Below are 8,512 nucleotides of genomic sequence, written 5' to 3' on the forward strand. Positions count from 1 at the left end.
CCAGACAGAAAGAAATATATCCCTGTTGACAGTGAGCAACTGTAAACATCCTCGACTGGAAGCTGTGAAGCCACGGATGGGCTTTCAGTCGGATGTTTGCAGCTGCCTTCTGCCTCGGACTTCAAGGAGCTACTTTAGAAGCAACTGTCTTGTTAACTCAAACCGAATACCTTACTTTCTCTTCCATATATTTTTACAAAGCTTAGGTGAAAATGGTATAAATTAACTGACTTTTAAACCATCTCTGTTCATTTTTTGAGGCCTTTAGCAGAGTAGGAAGAAAAGTGCCATTTGTGTATATAGAACTTGCAATATCAAAAAAAAAAAAAAAAAAGGCAAAGTATTCCCTGAGAGAGAGGAAATGTATTATAGTGTTTTCTTTAAAAAAAAAAAAAAAAAAAAAAAAAAAAAGGGAGATTATGTTTGGTTTCTATGAAACATTCTCAGTAAATGACTGATCGTTCCAGAAATGGGAGTTTAGACATTCTCATATTACACGTATCGGGACTCTGTTTATTTTGATCTGTGATTTCAAAATAGGTGTTTTTTAAAGAGCCATTCACTAACATCTCTATAAATGAAATGTAAATTATTTTGGAAAGAAAAAAAAAAGTAAAGACCAGAATGAAGAGTTAATTTGCTTTATTTGGATTAAACCTCTTTTATTTTTTTAAGGTTCAGTCTTTAAGTAATAAAGTGTTTTCCATTCAACAAAGTACCCAAAATAAACTAGCTTGACTCAACCAACTCTTATTTGAAATATCTATTTGGTCTTGATTTAGCTGATGAGAATAGTATTTTAGGAATTTGTTGATACTGTCTCTATTTAATTGAACTGTTAATTTTGCTTTATGTAATCATCATATATATCTCTTAAAAATAATACATACATCAAATTCTACCCTAAATATATGAAGGCAACCTAAGATATTTAAAAGAACGCTGTTGTGGGTCTCTGTGAAGGACCTAATTTCTAACTTGGCTTTTTTTGTAAATCTGTATTTGTCTTATTGCACTTAAATAGTAGAAATGAGATACTTTAAAAGGAGACAAAGGTGACATCCTTTGTCCTCTAATACATAGTATCTTCTAAACATGCAGTATTTTCATTAATGTAGAAATCAAATTTCTGTTCCCCATCAATGATGTTGATAAGATGTGATATTGAAACAGTGTGACCATCCACTATTTAAAATTCGATGAAACTATAATTAGCTGGGATGGAGAGAGAAATGCATAGTTATGCCTTTAAATTTCCGTCATACATAAAACCATCAAGTGAAAAAACTCAATTAGTCATGCTGGGCCATGAGAGGTTAGTAGACTGCCACTGAAACAGGTGGGAGGGGTGAGGGCTTTCCATCTGCTAGGCCCTGGGGTCTAGAACTGAGAATGTGGCTTGTTTTTTAATAGGTAAACTTAAAGCACTTAGAGCAAATAACTCAGCTGTGTCTCATGGTAAATGACCATAGATTTGGAGAAATGGGTAAACTTTTCCTAGTTCTTTGACCTTCACTTACTTCAGGTTCTTCTGTGTAATTTCACATGCCCTCCCTTTCCTCGCTGCCCTCTAAATTTTTTATTTCCCACTTCTATTTAGTTATTTCCTTCATTTAAGTAATTACTTATTAGAATATTCTAATCTACAACATTCTTAAATATTCTTAAGCCAACAAATACAAACCATAAAACATTCTGGGTAGTTTTGAAATTAATACCTATTATTTATTATGTGCTATGCCCCACATTTCCATAATAATAATCTAAAATGCTAATTTAAGATAATATCAAAAGTATGTTATTTATATTTGGAATAAGATCTGGATGCAATTTTTTTTTATTTTGCAAAAATATACAACTTTTAAATTTTACAGTATTACATTTTTATAAGTACCTAAACAAAGTAATTGTGCACTTAAGATACTTTAATATTTAGCATAAATTAGAAACTATTGCTAATTGCTTTCTTTTGGTTTTTCTTTATGTAATTTTGAATTTCATGTTCATATCAGCATAATGACATATATATGGTCTAGAACATTAACTTCTTGAAATTGACTGCAGTAGGTCAGTTACTGAAAATAAAACACTGTCAAAATGTGTGCTAAATAAATGTAAACTGAGTGTTCCTATAAAGTTTGTAATGTAAAAAAAAAAATCACCACACTGAGTAATCATCATAACTATTGTATAGTTTTTATTTATGATTTTCCACAACAAAAATTGTCACATCCTTGAAAGCGAGATTTTTAAAGGAAGTACAAGAGGTTCTAAAAGTGGCAGTGGTGACTCATTTAAATGATACTTATTTTTCCTGACCTTAAAACTCTGATTTGAACCTGCGCTCCATTTTGTAGTGATGCTATCTATAAATATTACACATGTGTGAAAACTTTAGAATGAATAAATAAATAAAGAATAAATAAAAACAGGGGTGAAGACTTTGGAGGCAAAGGGAGCTGCTATACCTGTGAAACCCAAGAGTGCTCTGAGGCTTGCCTCGTCTTCTTTCACTAAAATTGTAGCTAAATATTACCAATGGAGGGAGAAAAGCTATCTTGAGTGGTGTCAGTTTGTGGTCACTTAAAAATAATAATGCAAAGATGTCAGTTGTTTTTCTGTACCAGAAGACTAACCAGAGATAATTATTTCTCTCAATTTTTTAAGTGACTTACTGAAAGCTTACTGAAATTCTTCATGAGCCTATCTTAGCAGTCTCACTAAAATAATGGAGACTTCCTTGTTATGGTACTATATGAGAACACGTGTTCAAAATAGATATGGAAGATATGTTCGATAGTGTGTACTATAGTTGTTTGTGTGCGTGAACTAAACTGTTAAATCATTTAAGAGATTGGGTTTTTTATAATTATTGTTTTTCTCTTCATTTTTACTCCTCTTAATGGCAAAAAGCCAGAAAATAAAATGGAAAAAAAAAATAAAACCTCATCCTGTGAATGTGCTTATTATTCGAAATAATAGTCAATGAATTAAATATTATTTAAGAGGCTTTTTTAGTTATGCATGAACAAGTATATCTCACTGATACACACTTTTTAAATCAGTGTAAATGTGGTAGGCAAGTTAATGTTGCCAAGTGATACTTAATCTGCCTCTCCTAATTTGTATATCTAATTATTATATAAACTTAATGATGCAGTACTTTGAGAGTAGAGGCTTTTTAATGCAAATTAAAACGAAGTAGATTGGGGATTCATTCAGCACAAACACTAAATGTGAACTTACTGTCCCCAAAGGCTTCACTGCCTGCCTGGTTAGATAAATTAATGAATGAACTCCTGCAGGTTCCTTAACAACTCTGAGTAAAATCAGAATCTCTCTGCAACTTTCACTTAAAAAATGACACCATGAGATCTTAGGATATAAGATACTTTACTGGAAAGCGTGTCGGAAATGTAAAATGATATACAGTGTGATAATATAAGCCTGCTATTGATGTGCTTCCTTGCAGGGATTGTGCTCCCATTTCTGAATTTTGGATTTGTTTTTTTTTTTAGCTAACGAGTTAAGCTCTTGAACAAATGCTTAGACCAATGAAGGAAAATGTATGTAAAAAGGAAAGAAATGCATAGTTAAATATGTAAATAAATGTTTCAATGACCTAAAAGAGTAGCACTTACAGCCAAAATTGCCACTGTAGAAATACATTTATTTACAGGATGTGTGATGTTAATGAATAGAAACATTGTTACCCTCTTTAAATGAAGATTTCTTTGCACTGAGTATAAGTATGAGTCAGAGGATTGGTAAAAGTTGCAAATTCAGATATTCAAATTGGCATATTCATGTTTTACACATGATAGATCTTTCTAAGTGCATATTAAGGAATTGGTTTTGCTAAATTTCTTACTCTTTAATTGTGTTAAATTAAAATTATCTTTGGAATTATAATCTTTCAGACTGTCCATCTGGAAAATATAATTTTAAAACATTTATTCTTTTTCATATACTTTCGGTGGCTTTCTTGGCCATGTCATATATATAGTTGTCTTTTTTTCAATTCTCACTCTGCCCTCTTACCCCAGTAGATCTGTATTTTACTTAAAATAAGTTCTGACAATCAGATATTGAATAAGAAATTAAGAAATTTGTACATTATTTATGGAAAGAACAATGCTCAGTTGTATCTTCAACCAATCATCTAACCTTTCTACACTTCAGCTTTAGTTTCTGGGCTGATTTTATTGATTTCTTATAACCCATTCCTAAATCTCTAAAAATAAGTCATTAGGAATTGTTACAAATTTTTAAAATGTAAGGCTATTTTAATAGCATAAATTCAATTTGTCAAAATGAATTTACTGAAATGTAGTTTACCTTTTTTGTGTGTAGAAAAGAATCTATTCAGGCTATTGGTACATATTTAATTCTTATTGAACGTATGATATGCTAATAGCTAATTAAAGCCAGCTTTAAAAACTCATTCAGTTAGTTTCCCACCTGAGATAACACTAGGACGAGTGCTGAGAGAAGTAAGGGTTATGTTCAGGGTTGGAAAATTAGCTTCCAGGATTTGATGAGCAGTTCCATCTCCTGAATCTTGGACATGGTAGCTTACTTTTCCAGAAGAGAATTGAAAAATGACTAACACCTGGGAGTGACTACACCTAGCACTACTGATTATTTTTAGGTTAGGGGAGATTAGAATACCACTAAGGGCAGAAGGACTTTTTTCTTATGAAGGATGATTATATCTTAGGTTAAGATATTTCCAAAGGGCTACATACAGTACGTAAATGCTGTACTGCCCCTCTTTGGAGCCTCTTCTGAAGGGGTTTTCAGGATTCATTCGTGCCCCATCTTCTGCTCTCCCCCAGCTCTCTTAGCCCCAGCCACACTACAAACAACCTCTCTCTAGTCCTTTGCATCCCAAAGCTTTGCCCTAGCTCGCTCTTCTGTATAAGCTGAATACTTACCTATCTCTACCCGCAAACACAGCCACACACACATACTTTAGGTCTCATACTTAACGTCATTTCTTCATGGGACATTTTCCCTTATTCCCTTCTCTTCATGGGCTCTTTCTTTGTCCTGAGACAAGAATCACGAGAAGCAGCCCATCATGTAAAATTCTGGGGGGATTAGTCTTCCAGGCAGAGGGAACAGGAAGTGCAAATGAGAAGTTGGATTAGGCAAAAATTATGAAGTATTCTAGTTCGGAGAGAGCAAGACAGGATCAGAGAAGTTAGCAAGGAACAAGTAATACAGGGCCCTATAGATCACAGTGACAAGTTTGAATTTTACTGATCGGCATTGGATTAATACTTGTTATCATGACATGTTCTTTGAATTTAATTTAATTAAATGACAGGACCTCAATCATATTGACTGACCCTATCAGAATGTGGGTAACTTTTTTTTAATGATGTAGAGCAGCTTGTTTTGATAAATATTGAGTGCCTCTTGTATAAAGAATAGTGAATGTTAGGGGCTGAAGGATAAAACATTGAAAAAGACTTGATCCCTGTGGTTGCTCATAAGGTTAGGATGAGATAATGTCATGTGGACCAGAGACCTAGGATCACCTGACTCCCACTTAAGACCAGCCACTCCTCCTTGAAAAGGTCTCACAAGAAATACATGCTAAGAAAAGGAAAAGCAAGCAGAACAACATCACTAAGTAGAGCATCCCTCCCTGCCTCCCCCTACCCTAATACAGAACACTGATAAGCTAGACTGAACTAAGGAATCATTTATTTCATACTCCTTTAGCCCAGAGCCCCATATTAGGCAGTTCTCTTTATGAGAGATCTTGAAGTTAAGCATCTAAGAAGATGAGCACACTTTACTGCTTACTCTTGAGAGGAAGAACATCCACAAGAAAGTTTATCCAAATGGGATAAAGACTATGCCCATGTCTTAATGAACCTTCAGCTGAGCCCAGAGGCCAAGAAAATGTCAGCAAACCTGCTCCACCAAATAACAACATTCTTCCTCTTTGTGTTGGTATCTGGGGCGGAGGCAGAGGAGTCCAGGAGGAAGAGGGAGGAGTGCAAGAAAGGGTGTTAATATGCACTCATACTCCCCTTAGACTCCAATATTTGCCCTCAAACAATTTTTATTTAGGTAGAGTTGATGAAATACATATAAAATAAGTAATAGCGGTTTATAATGTCCTAAATAATGATAGTAATAATGAAATCCTGGCTGACATTTATTGAGTATGTGCCAGGCACTATTCTAGATGCTTTGTATTAACTCACAGCTTCATCCTCACAATAGCCCTGTGAGGTAGGTGCTATCATAATTTTACAGATAAACAGAGTGAGGCACAGAAGGCTAAGTGACTTGCTCAAAGTTAGTAAGTGGAAGACAATTTGAAGTAAAGAATAGAAAGAGCTGAAGATTACACAAGAAAGAACAGCCAATTTAATCTAGAAAGATTGTGGAAGACAGCATGTGAGTTATATTTTCCCCAAGTTGAGGACGTGAAGTACAGGGCGTGTTTGGAGAGTATAGGGAAGGTGACTGCCTGAAGAGGTGCCTGGTTTGACCAGCTGCCTGATTGGCCCCTTAGCAGATCATAGGGAACCTGCAAGCCATGCAGTCAGACACTGCTCTGGAATATGGTGGAGGTTTTGAAAATGTGCAAAAATATCTCTTTAGGCTTTTGGCAAGCCGTCCTTTTAAATAGTGTTGAATTATGACATAAAATTATGCAGAAATGTTTTGTTTCTCTTGAAAGCTAGAAAACAAGGGATGCTCTCGCTGCATCTGTAAATAGGCTGCTGTTTTTCTTTCTTTTTTGTAGTTGTAAAGAATCATTCATGCCGGCGTAGTTAATGAGCTTCTGCAGCTGTTAAATGAAATTATATATTCTGTTCAACTAGAGCCTTCTAATGCTGCCATTGTCTCCTGGCCATCTTGGTGTCTTCTCTAGCACCAGGATACTTCTAAATCACAATGGCCTGAGTTGTTCTTAGTCCAGGAGATTCTGAGGTCTGGGTCAGACAGGCCTGCAGAAGGAGAGGCTATTTTGGCAAAGGTAGCTATAATAGGACGTTATTTCTCTATATCACAGCTGCCCTCTTCAGCAAAGACTGTGAGGAATGCTAGAGGGGAACTATTCACAATTTTCTAAAAAGGTTTTTCAAGCAAAATTGTTATCAATCGAATTATACACAGACACTAACATTCAGTCTTCCAAGTAAGGCACTTAATCAGCTCCATAGACAGCTGCGACTGAGTGCATTGACTCCGACTTGGTTCTTTTCTTCCTTTGTGATGTTTCTCTGTTCCACACCTGTCAAAACTGGAGCTTCCTGGTCAGGTCTTTTAGTATAAGTTTGAAGATTTTTTAGTCTTCCAATCTGTTATTGCTCTAAATTCAGACTGTCACTCCTCATTCTGGTGCCACCAGGATCCACTCTGGGTCTCTGATGTACAGCTGCCGACCTTTTCTGGGCTGTGCTGGGTGGGGATCTGCCTGCTGTGGTGGTGGGACTGGTTACAACCAGATGCTTTTGGTGGAAAGGAAGTAACTCCAGATTGGGACTAACTGTGCAAGTCTCTCCTATTGCACAGGAGTTGTGAAATTCTGACATTCTTCATAATCGCCCCTCTTTCCAAATACCTAATTCTCTCTCCTTCTCCAATGAAAAACTATTTAGTTTTTTGTTTTTTGTTTTTTTTAGATATCTGATCTTATTTTTTGTCACTCTTACAAAATCTCATTTGTGATTGCACTCAGACTTAGAGGGAGACAATCTCGGAGAAGAAAGTCTGCATCTCTTGGCAATCTGGTCATGGCATTTTTCTTTAGCCTCCTTCATTCTCTTGGCCACAAGTTGAGCATTTTCTGCAGCCTCTTCCTTATTTTTCTTAGTACGCTGTTTCTTCAGAGCAATATTCCGACATTTGTGTTGCAGGGTGCATGGAGTAACAAGACGCTGAATCTTGGGTGCTTTGGTCTTAGGCGTCTTACCTTTTTTGTTTAGGGACTTTCTCACAGCATATTAGTGGACATCATCTTCCTTAGAGATATTGAAAAGTTCGTGGATTCTGCCAGTCCTTTTGGGCCCCAGGCAACGAGGCATGATAGTATCAGTGAGACCAGGAATACCTTTCTCCCCTTTTGTCACAATGACCAAGTTGAGAACACTCAGATTGGCATCCACAGCGCAACCCTCAACAGTTCTGTGTTTTCTTTCTCCAGTCCTCCTTGGTCTCATACAGGAATCCCCCTCACTCAATAGCAGGCGGACATGGCCATGAGTCAATACTCCCTGCTTCATGGAGAAACTTTGTTTGCCGTTCCCACCACGGATTTGAACCACGTAACTCTTCCATTCTTCACCCAGAGCCCCAGCAGCAACTTCTGTGGCCATAAGCTTTTCATAAAAGATATGAAGTTTTCGTTCGTCATCCACTTCAATGAGCTTCTGGCAGCCAGTGGCTGGGAAAGATGTTCAGCTTCATTCTGAAGCAGTTGACAAAAAAGAGTGTTTAGATTTATTTTCACAGACATTTCCACCATGTATTTACTGTAGGG

General features: G+C 36.2%; 1 pseudogene; it reads right to left on the bottom strand.

Moving 5' to 3' along the window:
- Positions 1-640: 640 nt before the first annotated feature.
- On the bottom strand, positions 641-8,420 carry LOC102887404 (annotated as a pseudogene).
- Between the last annotated feature and the right edge of the window lie 92 nt (positions 8,421-8,512).

The sequence above is a fragment of the Pteropus alecto genome, unplaced genomic scaffold (genome assembly GCF_000325575.1).
Source record: "Pteropus alecto unplaced genomic scaffold, ASM32557v1 scaffold7, whole genome shotgun sequence".
Lineage (NCBI taxonomy): Eukaryota > Metazoa > Chordata > Mammalia > Chiroptera > Pteropodidae > Pteropus > Pteropus alecto.